The 21,488-nt window shown below is 37.9% G+C and overlaps 1 protein-coding gene and 1 long non-coding RNA gene across 5 annotated transcripts in view; one reads left to right on the top strand and one right to left on the bottom strand.

Annotated features, from left to right (window-relative positions):
- tncb (tenascin Cb) overlaps positions 1–17,783 on the bottom strand; it is a 315,004-nt gene extending 297,221 nt beyond the window's left edge. For both annotated transcript variants that reach the window (XM_048558919.2, XM_048558920.2), the window contains exon 1: positions 17,635–17,783. The gene's annotated coding sequence lies outside the window, so the exon portion shown is untranslated. The remainder of the gene's footprint in view (positions 1–17,634) is intronic.
- Positions 1–20,778, top strand: part of LOC125465427 (uncharacterized) — a 122,334-nt gene extending 101,556 nt beyond the window's left edge. For 2 of the 3 annotated variants that reach the window (XR_007250240.2, XR_007250242.2), the window contains one exon: positions 20,190–20,778. This is a non-coding gene — a long non-coding RNA (uncharacterized LOC125465427). Of the gene's footprint in view, positions 1–20,169 lie in introns of all 3 variants that reach the window. The other variant, XR_007250241.2, reaches the window with a different exon arrangement.
- Positions 20,779–21,488: the final 710 nt, after the last annotated feature.

The following is a 21,488-nucleotide window of genomic DNA, read 5'->3' as shown; positions in this document are numbered from 1 at the left end:
ATGGAGAGGCTGAGTAGGCTGGGGCTATTTTCCCTGGAGTGGTGGAGGCTGCTGGGTGATCGTATAGAGGCTTATAAAATCATGAGGGGCATGGATAGGACGAACAGGCAAGGCCTTTTCTCCAGGGTGAGGAAATCCCAAACTACAGGGCTTAGGTTTATGGTGAGAGAGGTGAGATATAAAATACACCTAAGGGGAATGTTTTCATGCAGAGGGTGGTGTGTGTATGGAATGAGCTGCCAGGGGAAGTGGTGGAGGCGGGTATGATTACAACATTTAAAAAGCATCTAGATGGGTACATGAACAGCAGGGTTTAGAGGAATATGGATCAAATGCTGGTAAATGGGACTTCCTTTATATAGGGTATCTAGTCGGCATGGATGAGTGGACCAAAGGGTCTGTTTCCATGTTGTATGTCTCTATGACTGTAGGACTCTGTGATGTGCTTATTTTTAATTACTGCCCTTTTAGCATGAATTGCTGATCCATTTACAGTTTCCCTTTTCGTACAAGGTATTTTTGTTTTTGACACCTGGAGCTCGCAATGACTGGCCGTCTCACTGGTTCAACTCAAATGTGAGACCACTTCCACAGATGATGGCCTCATAAAGTAATTAGTACCTCTGCCTTGGAGCTGCAGATTGTTTGTTCCTCTGCACCATCTGTTGGATCTGAAATGCTTTCTGTGTCATTCCCTAATGAATTCTTCCATGTTGAGTGATATGCAGTATGTCACATTCACTATTGCCAATTAGCAATAGTTGCTTCTTTTGAAATTTTCTGAGCCACCATCATGTTTTCTCCCTGCTTTTTTCCTAATTTCTCTTAATTCACACAATTTTGAAATGGTGTGAGTCAGAGCTGCTTCGTATAATGAGTAAGGGGCCCTCCATTGTCACCATGTTGTGTGTGACTCCTTACGTCTGATATAACCTCATGTAGATTAGGATACTGCCCTCCCCACCTCCCCCTTTCTGGGTCTACCTATGAAAGTCTCATTAACGAATCAGGATGAGATTATTGCATCACTGCCACTGTTTACTGCAAAGGCCTGTTAGGAGTCCACTTGTCCTCTTACAATTTCTTTCTCTCTTCTGATCTTGTTACCGTGACTTCAACACAATGGATGGTTTTTGCTGCACTCAATCAAGTATAAACCCTTTCAGAACCATGTACAACGGGAAGAACATGACAAACCAGTAATGTCTTCGTCTTGTTCAGGTGAAGGCAATTATTAAGGTGGACGAGCTATCCAGACATCCAGGAAGATGAAGAGCTAACAGCTTCTGGCGACTTCAACAATGGTCCACAGAGTTCAAACAAAAGCTCGAAGAACATAGATTTTCAACTACCTCTGAATGGGATCAGGGAGGTTGGTGCAATCATTGTGATTTTAATGCCTGTGAAACAGATTTGGGGCAGTTGTGGCTGGATGTAACTACTGAAAAAGGACAGTGACTTGGGAAGATGGGGGAGATGTAGAGTAATGGGTTAAAACTCAAACATCTAAATAATAAACTACATCCAGAGAGATACGTAGAGATCGACTTAATGGAGAGAAGCTACCGTGTAGACCTTGTGCTAAGTCTAAGAATATAAATCGTTCATAGAATTTTGTATAAAGAGTGACCTTAAAGTGATCTCTAGGCCACCAACAATATTGCTTTAGCAATGCAGGGCAGACAACCACTTCCAAGTCTATCACCACAATAACAGGTAAAGTAGTTAACTTCTTATTAAATCTATATATTAACATACTTATGTATTACTGGCTGTACTAAAAACACTGCTGAGGAGAATTGAACTGCTTGGCCAGTAATTTTCCTGGAATGCCCTTTCAATCTGAATGGAACTTCCCATTTAAGTGCTGCTCATTCAGGTCTGACTGGTGGAACATTCACAGCTGTTGTCAAGTGACTATGGGCCCCAAATTGGACTTCCAAAGTGACCCACAGCCTAAGAAATCGGGCCTGTTGGAAAATTCGCTAAACTAAATTAAACTATATCCAGCAGCGATTGGCCAAAGTGAAGAGCGGAAACCAAGGTCAATGAGGTCACAAAGGATCCAGTTACAATCAGTCTGAGGGTTGTGTATTGGAGAAGTTTCAATCAGACTTTCTGGCGCCTTAACTTCCAGCCAGTGCCTGAGACCATGCACTTCATACCTCCCCACATTGCAACATGAAGTTGTTGGCCTGATCCTATTGGATGCTTTGAAGCGTGTTCATGACCCAATTGGCCAAAGTCAAATGGGATAAAAAACCTTCACATGGAAGCCACCTCATTATCGAAGACTCACAGCAAGATTCATGGTGAAAGACTTGTATGCAAGACTTGCCTGTGTGGAAGTGGGCCCGCCCTACTTTGGAAAGGAAGGAAATTCTAACAGCCCAGCTCAAGCACATGGATTGTTGTGGGTAATATCCTTTCTTCAACAAATAGACCTTGATAGAGAGAAAATATTGTGGGAATTTGCAAAATGCACACATGGTGTTTTTAATCAGGAATAACATTGTTATTAAAGTCAAGTTGAGCTTCAAACAAAATTCTATGCCCCTTTGTCCAACTCAATGACAAGAGTGCTTGGTTAAAGTGTTCTTATATGTAAACTGGACAAAATGCCCAAAGCACAGAAAACACAGTGCAAAAAAAAGCAGGCCATTCAGCCCAACTGGCCACGATTAGTGAGCCGTCTCCAAATCTATCTCAACCAACTTCATCTGTTTGTACTTTAATTCCTTTCTCCCTCAAAAGCCTATAGAGATGGTGGAGAAGTTAGGAGGCTGAGCCCAGGACTTGCCTGGTCTCATTGGCTTTCTTTCCTTGCTTTTCTTTCTCCTTTCCTTTCTTTTTTTTTTAAAAGGCTGGACGGTGGTGGATGAAGGAGGAGGCCTCTGGTGGCAGCAAAGGCAGAAGCAGAAATTGAAGGGCAAGCAAGGCATGGCTCTATCCAGCCCATGGTATCCCGATGAGCAGGGAGGAGCAGATTTTGGGCTGACATATGTGGCTGTGACTCACAGGCTCGGCAGAGGTTCCAGGTCCACAGATTGGCCTGGGCCCCTAAGGAGTCGAAGCATCAGTGAAAGGGAGGGAAGGCAGATGGGCTGCAGCTTCTGGAGGAGGGTTGGATGGGGAACAGGAGATGTGGAACGTGCATACCCCCAGGCCCATGGCTCCAACTTGTACGCAGCAGTCACAGGAGCAGAGGCCTGTAACCAAATCCCCAGAGCCTGTAATGGATACCCAGCAGCAACTGAAGGAACAGCAGAAGGAACAAGAAGAAGGGAGAAAGATGCACTCTACTACAATAAAATCTTGTGTGATATTCAGTGTTTCAAAATGGGGCCTGAACATAGTGACACTTTGCACATAACATGGAAGAAAATGCTTTTCACTCTAATTTGTATACATATGACAATAAATCTAAATCTAAATAGCTTCCTACTAAATACAACAATGAATTTTGGCCTCAACTATTTCTTATGATAGCAAATTGCATTGTAACCACTCTCAGGGTAAAGCAGATTCTCCTGCAGATTGTTTGGATTCATTTGTGATTGTTTTATATTTCTGGCTTCTCAGCTTGGACACATCCACAGTGGAAAAATTCTCTCTCTGCTAACCCAAATAAGCTCTATTATGTTAAAAGATGTCAATGATGTCAGCCCATTGTAAATAATTCAATAAAAGTTGTATTTTATGCCATGTGTTACCAGCTGAGACATTCATGGTAATAAATAATAAAAATAAATCACTGGACATCCCGTTTAAAGATAAAAGCTGTTGTCATAAGTTGAAATATACAAATATATTGGGAATAAATTTTAAGATGAAGGTCTGTACAAAGTGAATATTTCCTTTTTTGGCATAACAATGATGCCAAGTTGGTACATGATCATGGACAGATTTCTTGCAAATTGAAAAAGATTCCAAATATACATAACATTATTAATCTTTTCTGGGACATCCTTCAGTTTTAAAGACTAATGGCAGTCTGTGCTAATAACTTAAACAGCTCTTCTTTAGTATCCACACAGCATGTCAAAGACATTCATTGGGGAACTTAAAGGGGTTTTTACAAAAGCCATTTGTTAAAGAATGGTGAGGAAATGAAGATGTATTTTTTTCACATTATGCAAAATCTGGCAAAAGGGAAGTCTACTTTCCACTCACAAACCAGCCAGCTTTTTTTTTGATTGCTTTTGAACAGTAAGAAATGTCTTACCTATCACAATCCCATTTTCAATTACATCAACACCAGATGTCAAACTTCCTCAATAATCTCAATATCATTGGTAAAATTTTGCAACATTTGTTTTCACAGAATCTTATAAAACATAAATGTGAGGCTTGATTTTCATGTTGGGTATTTGAAACCAATTGTCAAATTCAAAAGTGGATCAGGAATTCTGGGCTGAGGCCGAGAGTTTGAATTTCATGGAGCAGGAAATGTAGAGCGCAGGGTGAATTAACTGGGCAGGAGCCAAAAATTTCAATTTTCCTGATAGCAGATTGTGATGCCAAGATTAAGTTAGTTGTGTTTTCAAAATGTGATGTGCCACATGCTAGCGTGTAATGGATCCATACTGGTAGTACATTTCCATACCACAAATCTGTATTAGCATGAGACTTTTGGGATGTTGTCTGTGAGATTTGTGCATGTTTTTAATGTTATTTATTGTAAGTACTTGTTTTGTTTTTGAGTTAGTAACATCTGTGTTTTCTGTGTGTCTAAATTACTGGTTAACTTGTAACTATTTCTGTTGCTGCAGTGATTTATGTTAAAATAGATTTTAAGAACTAAATTTATGATTTTTTAATATACATTGGTGGGGTTTTACAAACAAAGAAATCAAGCAATCTCTGGTTTGGATGACCAGAAGAAGTTTCTTTAAGTTATGGATGTTATATGGGAGATTTTTTCTTTTAACTTACTTTGTGTTTCCAGGAGTCCTATGACATCTTTGGATAAAGAAGGCGGTATAAACTAGTGCTCCTGAGAAAAGGAGGATTTATGTACTGAAACTGGTTACCGTAGGTAAAGAATTAGTGATAGTCCCAGATCAGAAGCGTTGGGATAAAACCCTGAAGAGGTTATATAAAGCTGAGTATATTTAAGCCCATATGTCTAATAGCTCTAGAAAAAAAAGCTACCTGAGTTCCAGTCTCTAATTTAAAGACACAAATGACTTAAACCTACCAAGATGTTAGAGACAGTGACTTCAGTTTAAATACTGTATGAGTGGTGGTTTTGGGTATTATATAAGGTGTGATTTAAGTATGGTACCAAGCATGTATTTTATGTAATATGTAAATACTGTTGTATTTCTTTTTGATTTATAAAGGTATGTTTTAAGATAAATGGGACTATACTTTCACTATGCTTTTAAAAACCTTTGAATTTGTGTTAGAAAGTAGACAGCTTGGTTTATTCCATTTTAACTTAAATTCTTTTGTTAATAATGTCTGTTAATAAAATGTCTGTTTTATCCCAAGAATAAAATCTGCAGTATGGCATGTTAATGCATTGCTGAGAGACTGCTTTGTTGAAATCAAAACAAATCAAAATCCAATTGATCAAACCGGTTTTCAGCTTGAGATCTGATTTGTCCAGTTATGACATCAGCTGCAATCATAGCACTTTGATATTCACATTCTGCTGTCAAGATACAGCCACCGGCCCACAAAAATCTCCTGGCACCTGGTACACATTCATTAAACATGATGTGCGTACTTTGATATTGTACAATTTTGCATGAAGTTAGCAATTTTCTTTTGCTGAACTCACCGCTCTGGGCCTCATTACAATATTTAAAGTGTTAGCTCCACTTCTGCTGCAGATTGGTTATTTGCCTTCTATCCTGTCTCCAGTCAAACCGGAAAGGAAAGGGCCAATGTGGTTCAAAATTCAGACTTCTAATTTCTATTGCCAGGTCAAAGCCTAAAGAACTGATAAGTTCTGTTCCGATTGGAAGAAGTGCAGTGGAGTGCAATGTATTAGAATGGTCACAATGAAACTATGAAAGGAAGAATTCACGGAGCATTTGTGAGACTGACCTTTTCACACAGTGCAAAAACATGGGCAACAGCATGAAGAGTGCGATTAACTGTCACTTAATAATGAGATGAAGATGTTAAGGTGCACATTTGGTCTAATCAGAAAGGACAAAATTAGGAACCAGCACATCAGGAGTTCAATAACGGGCATTGGAGCATGGAAGAAAATATCCAAGAAAAGATTGACATGGGATGACCATCTGTTGCACAGAGAGATAGAGAGAGGAAATGTGAGGCAAATGATGGGGATGGGATGGCCAGGAAGGAGAAGGGAATGCTGAAGACCAGACTGAAAAACGCAATTATGAAGGATCTGCAATAGAAGAGTGATTGACAGGGGGAGTTAGAGAAGGGTGACAACCAACTTTGTAGTAACTCAAAGAAATTAGGAAAAGCTCAAAGAAGTAGTATAACTCAAAACCAACAGAAAACCATTTTTTAAAAAATAGCTAAATTCTCACCTTTAAAGGACAGAAATACCATGCTTACTGGGAAATATCAGTTTGTCTTTTCTTATGTTGATTTCTCTGTGCATGACAAATTAGGATGTATCATGCTGGATGAACACAGTCACTGTGAGTGTCACAACTAAACATTAGTGTTTCACTTCAGTGCAGAATGGTGGCCACAGTCACCAGTGCTATGCAAGGCCAGGCAATTGACAGAACAAATGACATTTATGCATACTAGAGTAAATGTGTCAGTTCGAATTAAGTTACAACTAAAAGGAATAAAATCCCTATCAAACCAAAAATTGTTTTGTATGACAGTTCCTAATTCAAATTTCCTTAGATTGAAGAACATCTTTGCACCACATTTAAAATAATTCTGACAGTTCATCACGTCTTAAAATTAGCCACCTCAAAATTAAGAGCTTTCGAATTCTCATTCCCCAAACCCAAACCCCCTCCATGGCCTCTTCCCAAATCCATATCTGTGTTATTTCAAACTGTACAAGCTTTAGAGTCCACCACTCTAGTCCTCTATGATTATCTTCTGACATCACCAGTACCTTCTCCATACTTACTCCACCATCCTGAGGTTGTAGATGTTTGAGGATAAAGGGGTGGTAGGAGTCCTTCTTGCCTTCATTTAGCTGGGGACTAAATTTTGGAATCCCAGCCCGAAAGTTTCCCACCTCTCTCTTCTTCAAGCCACTTTTGAAAACCTACATCTTTCAGTGCGTTTTTGGTCCACAAGCTATTATCATATTCATAGAATCCTAACAGTGCGGAAACAGGACCTTCAGCCCAACAAGTCCACACTGACCCTCAGAGCATCCTACCCAGACCCATCCCACTTATCTACATATCCCTGATCACTACGGGCAATTTAGCATGACCAACCCACCTAGCCTGCACATCTTTGGACTGTGGAAGGAAACTGGAAACTCCAGAGTAAACCTGCTCAGATAATGTGCAAACTCCACACAGGCAGTCACCTGAAGTTGGAATCGAACCTGGGTCCCTGGTGCTGAGGGGCACTGAGCCACCGTGCTGCCTAGTGTTGTGGCTTAGTGTCAGATTTATGCCTGATAATGTTGCTGGGCAGTGCTTTAAATGTTTTACTATCTTAACAGCACTATATAAATGGAAATTAATATGAACAAGATTTTTGGGTTGTTAATAATACATATGTCGAAGGAATAGAGTAATTTATTGTGTATTCATTAGCTTTCAGCCAGCACAGCAGAATGAAATATTCCCTTGTGACAGAAGTGCCAGATAGGCAGCCCATTCTGAATAATTGATGGAGTTGTGCTGAAGACCACACACAGAGTGTTTTGTTTCTCCCTCAGTTAAAAATAAAATGCCATTGAAGGTGACCACAGTAAAATTAACAAAAGCTCAAGCCATGTCTGATAAAACAGGCTCACAATGAAAGTAATTATTCTGCAAACAATTTAAGATATCCAGAAGTTTCGAAGTAAATCCTATGTGGTGTCTTATACTGCTAACAATTGGAATTTGTTTTTGAAGTCAGGGTTGAGTAGTTAATGATTTTTGCTTAACAAATCTGGCATATCAGTGTAACCTTAGCTCATATGACAAATGGGAAAATATACCAAACAAATGAGTTAGTGAGAGTAACTTTATTTTTCAGAAATGGTTAAGCATACATTTATTGATAACTCTGAATGAATATAAAATATAAAATGCCACAAATAGTAGAAACGCCAAGTGGCTGAATCTTTATTCTAGGTGCAGGACTCGGTGTCAGATGCATTTCCAGTTTCAGACACTGGCCTTTTATATTTGGCATGTTTTTATTTGATGGGCTACCAAATAATTGTCAAGGTGTGCACTTGAGTGAAAATGAGCTTTTAAGGCTGGAACACCAAGGGGAAGACCTCCAGTACACAAATTGGCCGTCTCGACATCACAGGTGGGCACTGGCAAGGTAAAATGGGTACGTGAATAAAAGCATGATAAGCCATTCGGCCCCCTGACCTACTCCATCATTTGATAAGTTCATAACTGATCCGATTGTGCAATCTACTTTCCTCACAATTCTTCATACCCTCTAGCTGCCCTGTCAGTCAAAAATCAATACAACTCTGCCTGAAAAATATTCAGCAACACACTTCCATTGCTGTCTGTAGAAGAAAATTCTAAAATTGCTGACCACCTGAGAAAAGGAAAATATTTTCCACCTCTCCATCTTGAATGGGAAGTCTTTTATATTTAAATTGCATGCCTCTGTTGTAATCTCCCCCACGAGGAAAGGTATTCTTTCGGCATCTATGCTGTCTAGATGCCTCTGGATCTGATAAACCTCAATAAGACTACCCGTCTTTCTTCTAAATTCCAGCGGATACAAGCCTGACTTTGTCCATCTATTCCTCATAAGATAAATTCTTCACATCCATGGAATCACCTGACTAAATCTTCTTTCATGGAAATGAAAGGAAACAGATAGAAAGGACATGCCTCAACGTGATTTTAAATATTTATATCATTTAAAATGTAAGAGCTGCTAAATTATCACAATGAAGACTGTAGCCATCTACTCCATCACTGGCTGGACAGTAGTCCCAGCTGTATTTGCTTGGTTATGGTGGGTTCTGGGAGGTTTAAGGATGGATGGCGAGCCCCGGCTCCAATACCATTCCAGTCTAACTATTTTCACATTTTGGCTGTGGTGTGGACTCATTTGGGGGCCTAATCAGTTTCTTTCTCATTGTCCTTAACAGATTCTTTGATTAGCCTAATGTGCTATCCCTTGCTTTGTCACTCATCTGATCTTCTCAGAACAGAGATTGGCCTATGCCATGGTAACAATTGTGGCAGGAAATTATGAATTCAATTGTCCCCAGTCCCATATGCTCAGCATCTGAAAATCCTGCATGAAATCCTCCATAAGCAGTTTGAGAAGGTCCTTTAAGAGTAGATTGAAGAACATGTCTCTACACACATTCAATAATTTAATGTGAATGCAATACATATTTTGTAGCCGTTATTTTTGCTTTCAAAATCTGACAGATCATTTAAGTAGCTGTTCACAATTATAGTGCTGAATTATCTGATGAAACTCATTTACTGATAAGCCCGTCATCTGTATAGTAAATGCTGATTACGAAAGCTCAGTTGTATTTCGTTTCATCATCGATTTAATGTTTAAATCTATGCTTCAATACTTTTAATGTTCTGCAAATACTTTCACTGAAATTTTAGTTTGCTTTGAAATTACATGCCACCAAAACATTTACCAAGAATATTCCAGATTAAACATTTTCAACATATGTTTCTACTTACACTTCTACATACCTTAAACTAAAATTCATAATTAGCGCAATTCGGTAAGTATGTAGTAAACCCTGCACTTCAACAAATAAGCAGAAATATTTCCATTTAAATTCCTAACTGCTCTAAAAACAATTCATCAACACCACAGAGAATACGACTTAAAATAGGATGTGTTCTATTATGGCTTTATTGCAAATTAATTATTCATAATATTCACATCACAAATTCCAACATTTTCAGTCATAATGTTTCACAGTTGATGCAGTCCACCAGCAATATTGTGCTCTCAAAAGCATTGGACGGAATGTTTACAGAGGCATGTTTAAATCCTGATGAGGAAATCATGAATGCAAGTAGCTTCCAACATCTCTAAACACAAGTCAGCACACTTCAGGTAGGAAACAACAAGTTTCGCAGTATGGGAAGAGGGTACTGATTTATCAGATTATCGTCGGCCAGCAGATGCAGCAGAAACTGTTAATTCTTTTAGTTAACCTGATTAAATTCAAACCAGTTATGCGGACTCTGATTGGTGAGGGCATTACCATGGGATGCAGTAAGGATCCACAGCCCTCTCTTATCAAGAAGTTTATTTTCTTGTCTTTCGGTACTGATGAATATCAGGCAAAAAAAAGATGTCTCTTGGCTTCATGCCTCTCTTTAATAGTGTTTCAATTCTATACCATCAAGCAATTGTTTAAAGATGAGTGAGTGTTAGAGGAGTGAACATAGATACAAAGATTTAAAATATATGTCGTGGAGACATGCATTTTTGAGAGTAGTTGATAAATGATGATGACTTGTCTGTCACAAATTTGAATTTCTAATACTTCTCATGTCACCCACCTTTGCCTCTACTTCCCTGTGGTCTTCTATCTGATCTAATATGTCCCTGTCATTATTGGAGAAATTACAGAATCCCCTGAAATTACTCGCATTTGTGCTCTCCAACAGAGGTAGAAATCATACTGTGCCAGAATGATAGATTGTGCTGCTAGCTATAACTCTTTGGGGAACTACATTGACTGCATCATCCCTGTCAGTAGTTCCAGAAAACAAGCTCACCAGGTATATCAGAACTGAGATGCCAATCAATATAAGGGACATACAAGTATTACTTCTTTTCTCCAAATCACCTTCATTTAACCAGAATGCTCCAGGCTTAATTTTCTCAGAATGCAAATTCATATTTTAGCCCTTGCATTTTAAGATGTCATACTTCACACAGATCATCCTTACACTTATTGGTTTAGCCGGTTGAGTCCTAATACACGATAGAGTGCAGTATTTCATTTAAATATTACTATCCACAAGCACTTGTATTCCTGGAGATTTGAACTCAAATCTTTCAATAATTCTACTATCCTCAGTTCCAAATACAATACAGATGGAATTAATTCATACTATCCACTCCTCAAATCAGAAAATGTTAACTGAATGAACAGCGTTTTCTTTAGAGAATCTTTGCATGAATTAGGCAGTTTTACTGTTCCTGTTGCTCAGAGAGGGTGTGTTTAACTTTTACTAAGTGAAAGCAATCATAACTATGTGTACCCATATTGCTGTGCATGGACCTTACTTGTCTATGTGGAATATTTACAGAAAAGTCTTAGTAAAAGTGAAGCAGATAGTTCCATCAGGTTCTCACTGGTGTGCAGTTTGAAGTGTGAAACTAAAGCTGAAAGTGTAAGAATGGAATATTTACTGATAATAGCCTTGCAATGTTTTCTGAGTTATTAGTCTTAACACATGTTCAGTGCTGACAAGGAAAAGATCCGTTTTACATACAAGATCAAATCATACCTTGAATATCAATCTAAAGCGTGTTTCATTTTAAAGAAACATGATGCCTGTGGTCACAAAATTAAGGGTGTTGGAGGTAAATTATGTAGGAACATTCAGAAAGAAATTGGACATATAATTCAGAAAAGAATAGATCAAGGTTGAGGAGGAAAACGTCATGGAGACAATGGACTAATTAGTAACCCTTTCTGCAGGTACCAAAGCAATGGGCTTTCTGTGCTCTATGTTAGGCAAAAGAGACCTATGAGAAGGTCAGAAGGGAAGCCTACCTGTTGATCTTACTTAAGCTGAAATCACTAGTATTACATTTCTCATGTGAACATACAGATATTTTTATGATCAATGTTCATTTGATCAAATTGCAGAACAACTGACAGTTACTTCACGTGATTCAAGAGAATGGTAACCTCACCATCACTGCACAACTCTTCTCTTTAAAATCAAGCTCAGTCTTCACATCATTGTGAAAGCATTATGAAAGAACATGTCTTACAGATCCTCACTTCAACCAACAGCATGTTGCTCAACAATAATGTGTGGCTTAAATCCCTCAGTAAAGAAAGATAAAGGCTGAGTACATGGATGAATATTCCAAATTAAATCATATTTAGGTACTGGCAGTGAAATAGATAAAAGCTGAGGATACTATTCAAAAAATTACGATCTGATTAGTTTTCATCACTGGGTATTAGTTTTTAATACAGGACATAGTAAGATTTTAATAATGTCTGAATGCTTCTTGAATGACAGTTTTACTAAATGGTGCATGCAGTTAACAAAAATACAGCATATTATGTATCCAAGCAAATGTAAGATCTGATGTACCTTTCATTTGTTCCAGCAGGTAGACTTATTTTGGTCTCAAAGGAGATGGAAGGAGTTTCTGCAGCTTAGAAATTGCTTTGTTCAGATTTTGCACATGCTGTTGAATATATTTATAAGCTACTTTATTTGCCAATTTATGAGGAGTTAAACTCATTTAGATGAAGCAAGCTGAGATATATGCGAGAATTAATAATGCTGACTTGAAAACATTTGAGGTTTCCAAAGATATGCAAGTGGAAATTCATCTGTGACACCAGCACAAAATTAGGGTCATTGAATTTGTCCTGAATCCCCTTCCCTTCCTGTACAATGTACTTGCTGATACTCAGTTTCGGTTCAGCCAATAGAACAGGATACACAGAAGTTTAATAGGCAAATGTTGAATTTATGGATATAGTAGTAGGGGCCTTCATTGGTATAGCTCTAGGAATAGAAGCTATCATCTCAGTTTTAGCCGTGAATTCATTAATCACGCGAACATATTTAAAGACAGTAATTGTACTGCCGGGAAGTCTCCTTCAAACTTGAGTCCAGGGAAAATACAATCGTTAGTTCCAAGATTTGTTGAGTTTTCTGTGTTCACAGCCAGGTGAGGGATTGAGGTGTCCCTTGTACATCAGGTGACCACACCAGCCCTATCCAGTCTGGCTACCACTGAAGGTGGCCCACATAACTCAGGGCAGATTGAATCCTGATTGCTGACATGCTGGGTGGGAGACAAAATGCTTAGCTGTTAGGGTGTTCTTCCAGGCTTCATCAGTGATATGGTGAAGTTTGTTTCTTGCCTGGAGGTTTGATTTTATGGAGGCGTATGAAGAGCTGGGTTTAGGGGGCACTTGAAAATCTTGTAGTTAGATGGTGCAGCTGATCAGAGTTAGTCCACCACATGTTGCTGCATCCTTTGAGTGGAGGGAAGCATGACATGAGAAAGAATGGGTATCGACTCAGCTGGAATAATCTTGGAGGTCCGGGGATTAACCTCATTACTGAATCAAGTTGTGTGCCAGTGAATTTGGCATGATGACCTTGGGCTCACACTAGAGCACTGACTTTTCAGCTACTGAAAACAGCAGAGTTATGTAAAACGTGTAAAGAATGATGGTGTTTGCATACCCGCGTGTAGCTGATCTTTATTTGTGTCTTGTTTTTTTTTGTGTAGTCTTTTGAAGGGGTTGATGCCAAGTAAAGAGATAGTCGAGGCTTGCCCCAAGATAGGTCAGAGTTTCATATTCATAGAATCCCTACAGTGTGGAAGCAGGCCTTTCGGCCCAACAAGTCCACAACGACCCTCAGAGCATCCAACCCAGACTCAAGCCCCTATAACCCACCTAATCAACACATCCCTGAACACTATGGGCAATTTTTAGCCTGGTCAATCCATGTCGCCTGCACAACTTTCAGACTGTGGGGGAAAACTGGAGCACCTGGAGGAAACCCACGCAAACTCGGGGAGAATGTGCAAACTCCACACAGACAGTTGCCCAAGCATTGCTAACTTCTGAGCCATTGTACTGCCCCAGCAATCAGCCTACACTTTATATCCACAGAATTTAGAATTTGGAGCTTCGAACACCTTACAATGTTCAAGTTGGAAGTTAATCAATGGGCTTGGCTGCATTTGGTTGTAGAACTTATGGAAATAGTCAGCACATTTTTGATGGATCAAGAGTTCATCAAGACTTCCACAAACTGACAAAATTTTGCCTGAGTTTTCAAGGTAATAGTATCAGTGTAAATAAATTTCCTTGATGCAGTGACAGATATGTTGCTTATGTAGATGTTAAAAGGAGTGGATGATGTGACTGGAATGGACTGTGGGAACTTTTTGAAGCCCACTCTGTCAAAAGGAATTGATCAAACAGATTCCTGGGCAGTCAATTTTTTTATTAATGTCATCAAAAGAGTTGCTGGATATGCTGTGCAGGGTGGTGAATCTTTAGATTGTTCTACCTCAGAGGACTGTGGAGGCACAATCACTGAGCACATTCAGCCCAGAGACTTACAAATGTGTAACCAATTTTATTTATTTCACATTAATTTAGTAATTACCAAAATATATATATTCTTAAAGTGTCAAGACAGGATGATAGCAAAATGATTAATGATATAAAAAAGGAATGTGAATTAGTTGACCTCTGCTCCACAATAAGGACTGTTTCTTTTTTCAGAATGATCTGTTGCATTATGTAGTCACCATCTGATTGTCAGGCTCTTTCAGGTATCCCCTGCTAGTCATCCAACCCATTACTTGCACACAGACATTTGATAAGTCTCCTGATTACTGACCTTGGGACCCTTGCAGTGAAATTTGCTTTGAAACTAATGGAACCATGTGCCGGCTGACCAGAATTAAATTAAAAGTTAAATTGTTTCATAAAATGAACCTCATAATGCTTAGCTAACCCTGCTGGTGGGAGTGAGGCATGTTCAGGCCAAACACACATTTTACTAATTTTATCCTCTATTGACTTCAGTGAAGAGTAAAATTGGGCAGGATATAAAACAGACAACAAAACAGCTTTGGCTGATGGTGAATCCACACTTCCCCATAATCTCTCCCTCATTTTCTGATGACTTAAAATGAGAACTCACTGCCCTGCAGCAAGGTGTCCAATTTTGCTCCGAATTGCAGCTTGGAGTTCAAGTTGTGATTGATACTTAGATGGAGTTAGCAATCTCCATAATATGGTCCTGATTGAGTTGTAGCTGGTCCAAGAGAGGAGATTCACGTTCCATGTGTTGATTTTGACAAAAAGATGTTTCCATCATTTAGGTAACTCTCAAAAATGTGAGCCCTATTTTAATATGAGGCCCAATCCAAACTAAACAACTCTCTTACCCTTGCAATGGAAAGGATAAAAAGTGAGGACAACATTCAATAACATAATCATTTGATCAGCTTTCTTTTTCTGGGATTCATTTATCAATGTGCCAGTCACATTTCAAAATCTTAACATTGTCAGAATGCTGTTTTTAGGCAATTATGGCTTACTGCATCTGTGTTAATCACATTCTTCTTTGTCCAAGTTATTCAAACTTTAATTTTCTGTCAGATATCCTCAATTGACGGTCTTTGATTATGCATATTGGACTGAATGCATGGAAAAGCACTTGGAAATTTTTCAAGTATAACAATGGCATGGGTCTTCACTTTTTTATTGTGTCCCTTTATTTATTGAGAAAGATTATAGCAGAACCTTTTGCCTGGGTTTTCAATTTGGCTGCTGAGGGCATATGGAGATTTTGCAATTTCCATTTGAATCAATCCAGGTAGGTCATAAATCTTTCAAACACACAGCAATGATTTTGACAAGGGAGCTATTTCAATCATCTGCGTATTAGCTTCCTTATTGAACTATACATTGGCCATTGCTTAATATGACTCAGCTTACATGCTAGTGTGGCCATATTATTTTCACTGCTGCCACTGCATTGACATACCGTTGTTTACAATAAGATTTTGCATTTGCAATGTGCTCTTGCTTCATGCTGATGAGTAACTGCTGCTTCTTCCATTTGGTATGCATGGACGGAAATTACCTCTGCCCTCCACCATAATGTATTTCACTTTCTTTGAGATTTGCTATGTGCCTTCTATGAATTATTATGTATACTATCCAACAGTCAACATCCAAAAATTTCATTACCAACAAAATGTATTCACATACTGTTAGATAACTGGATAAATAATAGAGAATCAAAGCATAGAATCATAAACTGCTTACAGAACAAAATAAGATTATTCAGCCTGTCTGGTCCTTGCTGACGCTCTGCAAAAACACCTCAACTAGGTGCCTGCCCTGCCTTTTCCATATAGTCCTGCAAATCTCCTCAGATATTTATCTGATGATCTTCCAAAATACACAGTTAAATCTGCCTCCACAAAACTCTTAGGCAGTACGTTCCAGATCCTAGTAACCCACTGATGAAAGAAGATTTTTGTAAGTATCTTTTCTGATGTACGTTTCTAATGGCAAGAGGGAAAGCCGATGTAGATCACATGAAGGCACAGATGCACCAAAGCAATGAACACATTGTGCAAACACAAGATGAATGTGGTTGAGAGTGCTCAATATTTGTTACTACATACACTTTTATCATGTCATGCTTTTTCCAAAAATGCAATTTTATAAATTTAAAAATGATAGTCTCAGAACAGCACATGGAGAGTATTTGCATGGAGTCTCTTTCTTGCTAAGGCTATATCTTTTTACCAACCGGCCTCATTGTCTGCATATTCAATTTATCCTGCTTTAAATATCAGTTTTATTTTGTTTAGCCAGAATTTGCAAAGGAATTCTGGCCTGACTTATTTGTGACAGATAAAATCATAGACTGCCAGGGTAGAAATTAACGAAGCCCATAATGCTGCTTGTTAGGTTTATACTTATGCGCAAACACTGCTCATGATCTTATTGACTATATTCATCTTTCCCAGAAAATAGGCTTTTCTTTCATTTTAATAACCTGAAATACGCTGTCAAAATAGCTGGAAGCTGTCCTCTAAGCTATTTCATTGAATTTTCTACCATACACCAACTGTTTTGCTCAGAAATTGTTAATAAATTGTAGTAGTGTCCTGAACATTGGACTATTTTGTGAGAAAGCATGCCATATTGCACATATATCAAGCAAATTGTGATTTGCATTTTGTTCTGTGTATATTTCTCCAACTGCAGACAATTTGTGGTACAGATGTGTATTTACGAGGCCCTGCATTTAATTAGAATTGGAAACAAACTTTCAGTAGATCTGTATGTGGCTTTCAAAGAACCAAAGATAGCATATGGAAATACAATCAAATGTGTGCCGTGACTTCGGTCTGGATTGAAGGACTGCTGGCATTCCTTAATACCTGTTTTCTAGCACTTTGCCAAGATTAGCACAAGAGCGTGAGATAAATGCAACTGGAGTTAAAGCTTGATAAAGTGCTTCAGGAAATTACGTTCTTTGGGGAGATGAAGAATGTGTCCAGCACCAGACACTGCTATATTTATAAGCCAGAAAAGGGCTGTAAACAGCTAAGTTTTAAGTTTACAGCTGACTTTAATCACAAGCATCCTTAAGGTCTGAAATGAAAGCTGCTGATCAACAGTCGAATTATGCTGTGAAGTAATGTTCAACTACAACAACAAACATCAGTAGCAGGATATCAAAAAACACCTCTTGCAAATGGATTTTCTTTTAAAAAGCAGGCATTTACCTTTAATGGTTCTGAAGTAACAACAGTGACCCAGTTGAAAGTAGAGACACTTCTCAGTGCAGCTGGGCAATAGCTCCTGCTGTTTCTAAAGAGATTGGAAGAGTGAGGACGCTTTGCTCTGTGCTCCTGTTTAAATACCACAGGTCTTCAGCTGCATTTGTGCTGTAGTCCCTTGTACTCCCAAAATAGAGACCCTACTACAAATCAAAGATATCCAGCTCAAATATTTAAGGGTACCAAGGGAGACAAGGGCTGCCTGCAAGTAGAAAACTGTGACTAGCTATTGGTTGAACATATACACACAAGATTGTAGGAGTATTGAAGCCAGCAGCAACTCAGAAAAGGTGTTTAATTTACAATAGAGGAATAAAAGTGAGGTGGACACCCAGTGAGAAAGTGATTAAAATAACAAAGAAGCATTTTCGCCTGTTTGTGTTCTCTCAGAAGAAAAAGTAAAAGGATTTCAGTGTGATAATAAAGCTCATCACCTCTTACCAAGTGGGATTAAAAAATTATAATGCACAGAGCAGAGGAGATTTTGTTTGATATATTTCATTAAATGATTTTAACAACAGTGAGCTACTCTTCTTTGTGTAATGATAAAATGACTAAAGCTAAAATTATATTCATCATTATTAACAATTGTAAATAGTTGGTACGCTGTAAAAACTGATTATTAACATAAAGAGATACGGGTTTAACTATGTCACACTTTCTCTGTATATTTACTGCTGAAACCAATTAATTATTGGAATATCATAAAGACTGACATTATTGCTACACTTGAGCATCCAAAGTCATGTAATACCTTTTAACTGTCCTTATCAGAAAATGTGATGCCAATAAAGAGCGATCAGAGAAAAATTGGTAAATTCCTCAAACTCTTTCCTTACTCCCATGCTTCTGTTCTCCTCACTGCAATCCTTAAAACTAGGCTGCAGCTCCATGACCATAAATTCTGTGTGCTTGGCTAAAGGTATAGGCCCTAAAATCACAGTGTGGGTTACTAGCATATAAATATTGAGTGAAATATTAACTGAAATTCCTCTCCCCCACTATTTTAACAGAGATGCTAAACGAGTTAAAATTAATGGATGACTTACATTCCAGGCTAGTGATGAAGGAATTTCATACAAATGTGGTTAGAACTCAGATGATACAATCCCATGGCAACATTGTAAAGGTCATGGTATTATTTATTAATCTAATTAGCAGAATGAGGTCATACCATTGCTTTCTTACCTTTTTGAAAAGAAACAGATTCTCATGTCATTTATGCTTCATTGTAACCCTGCAGCAGTACCCCTCAGTTATAATTTTACAGAGTGATGACTTTTTTGTCTTGTATTTGTAATTATCATTAAAGTACATAATGAGCCAGTTGCTGCAGGCCTGTAGCATAAACTGATGGAGGTTTTATTAATCAAACCAGATGACAATTCAGTTTTTCCACAATGTAATTCTGTACCAGCTGTTATCAACGGGATGTTTAGTTTCAATAGAGACAATTGATTAAAGCTTAAAAATAACTACAGAGCCAGGATTGGTCATCTTTTAAAAAAAACACAAAACGTAATTAAACTGTCAATCTGGAAATTATCCAATGTTGTTATGAATGCTTTTGTATCAAATTGATTTATCAGCATTTTCAATGCAGGGTTAATAACCAATTTATTTCAACAAACAAATGTCTGCTACAATAGCAAACAATGGTGAATGAAGGCACAATATTTTTAACAGTAATATTATTGAGTTTATTTTCAGGTAACAGACAATCTAATTATTTCTCCATTCTGCTGTAGAGGTTTATCCTTTCGAGATGACCATTCAGCTCTTTATATTCAATTCAACTCTTTGTGAAAGCAATCCAAAACAAACTTCACTGCCCTACTGTGCCTTTATAAATCTTGACTTGCCTGGATTCCTTTAACACGTATCATAATTTCTACTTTAATAACCACCTGCGGCAACACAATCCATTAGTCCATTTTCAAATATCAGTTTCCATAAAGGGATTACTCCTATGTTTTTCCTTAATCTCAGCATAAATTATAAAATAAAGACTATTAAAATTAACTGTAGACTTTTCATTATGAATGAAATCAGTCCTAGTTTGTCAAAGCTTTCAATCTAAGGATATTTTTACTTCTGGTAAGTCAGGCCCACACACAGTCTATAATTTTAATGTCATTTCTATAATGGACAGCACAAAACTGCAAGCAGGACTCTAGCTATCAGCTGATGATTTTCTTGCATTCTTATTTATGAAACAGTAAGTTTATTAAGTTGATGGTTTTATCATCCTGCAGTTGTCAATGACTGATTTATTAGTCTCCTAGGTTTTTATGCTTCATCCCTTTCAGCATCTCTGCATTAAATATATGCTGTGCATTTTGATTTAACTTAAAATGCTATACCTCACACATTTATGTATTGAATTGCATCTATTGCGTGACTGCATCTTCTACTAATCTATCAGTGTTTACATGAAAATTATGAAATTGTTTTATACTCATTCTTGGATTTCTTTTAAAGTGTTACCATTGTTTCATCAGCATGTTTGGACACAGGGCACGCTATACAGAAGAATGAATTACATTCAGTTTTGAAAAGAAATGTGGATCTACCATTGAGACTTTGAGTACATCATTTCTCACAAGGCAATATGCAACCGTCTTTCTCATAAGGAAAACTGTCTTCCTGAGAACTGAACCACATTTTGCACAGCAGAAGAGGAAGAGAGAAAAAGTGATAAGCCACAAATTAAAAATAAGCAATTTGCATCATTGTCTTACATGTTTGTAAACAAAAAATGATTTGTTAAAAATAGCACTGTAAAGGTGGTGGTGTTCATTTCAACCTGCAACTTTGCTGAACATTGTTGTCCTTGAAGAACAGAGGTTTGCAAACAAGCCTTGTCCAATCTTTCCAGCAATAACGTTAAGAATCATAAGTTACAGCTTCAGTATTTTGAATTGTGTAACGAACAAAAAATAATAATTTCTGTCTCTCAGATGAGTTAATAGGAGAAATTTTATCTTGACCCATTGGAAGCATCAACGGAATTGTATCCCAGTTTGAAACCCCAGACGAAAAGATAAATAGAGAGAAAAAAATAATATTGAACAATAAAAAATGATTCTATTTTGGTCCCTCCAAAATGTTGTGCAGCCTGTTTAATTCAAGATTAAAGATACACTGCATATTTCCAACACAGCATTCGAAACGTGGAATAGTTACAAGTTGATCTGCATTCTGCAGTGGCTCTTAAAAATTACACCTTCTTTGTAGGATACAATTGCAGTTACAGCTTGGTGCGGACTTTTCACACCACATGGAGTCTTGCAGAAAGTAATTTCTCCATGCATTAAAAACCAATGTTGTCCATAATTTAGCATCAATTGGCACCATGTTTCATTCACAAAGACTGTCATCCAGTTCACGAGGAAATTAAAATGCTGTGTTAGTAGCTGAAATGTTTTACCAGAGGTGGGTTTAATTTGGGTTGAACAGAACATACAGAAAATGTGTCCCTGCATCATATCACTGATGCATCTCATTTGAAGTGCATGAAGCACAGATGCCAAAATTGTAAAATTAGTCAGAAACTAGGAGATGGCCATCCCTCATCCTGGTGAATATGAGACAGGTCACCCAAACATATATAGGAAGTTTGAAAGTTGAACTCAACCAATATGCTGTCCAAACACAAAGTCAGTCTCATATCAGTTAGCTTAGCTAATATTACATTGTTTTAAAGGCTGCCCTGTAGACATTTTCTGTTTGATTTACCAAAAAGACTAATATAAACAAGGATAGGTAACCACACCTCCTCCACAAGAATCCCCCCCCAA

This window comes from Stegostoma tigrinum, chromosome 29 (assembly GCF_030684315.1).
Source record: "Stegostoma tigrinum isolate sSteTig4 chromosome 29, sSteTig4.hap1, whole genome shotgun sequence".
Taxonomy (NCBI): domain Eukaryota; kingdom Metazoa; phylum Chordata; class Chondrichthyes; order Orectolobiformes; family Stegostomatidae; genus Stegostoma; species Stegostoma tigrinum.
Note: the sequence above shows the minus strand (reverse complement) of the source record. Positions and strands in the feature narration are given on the sequence as shown.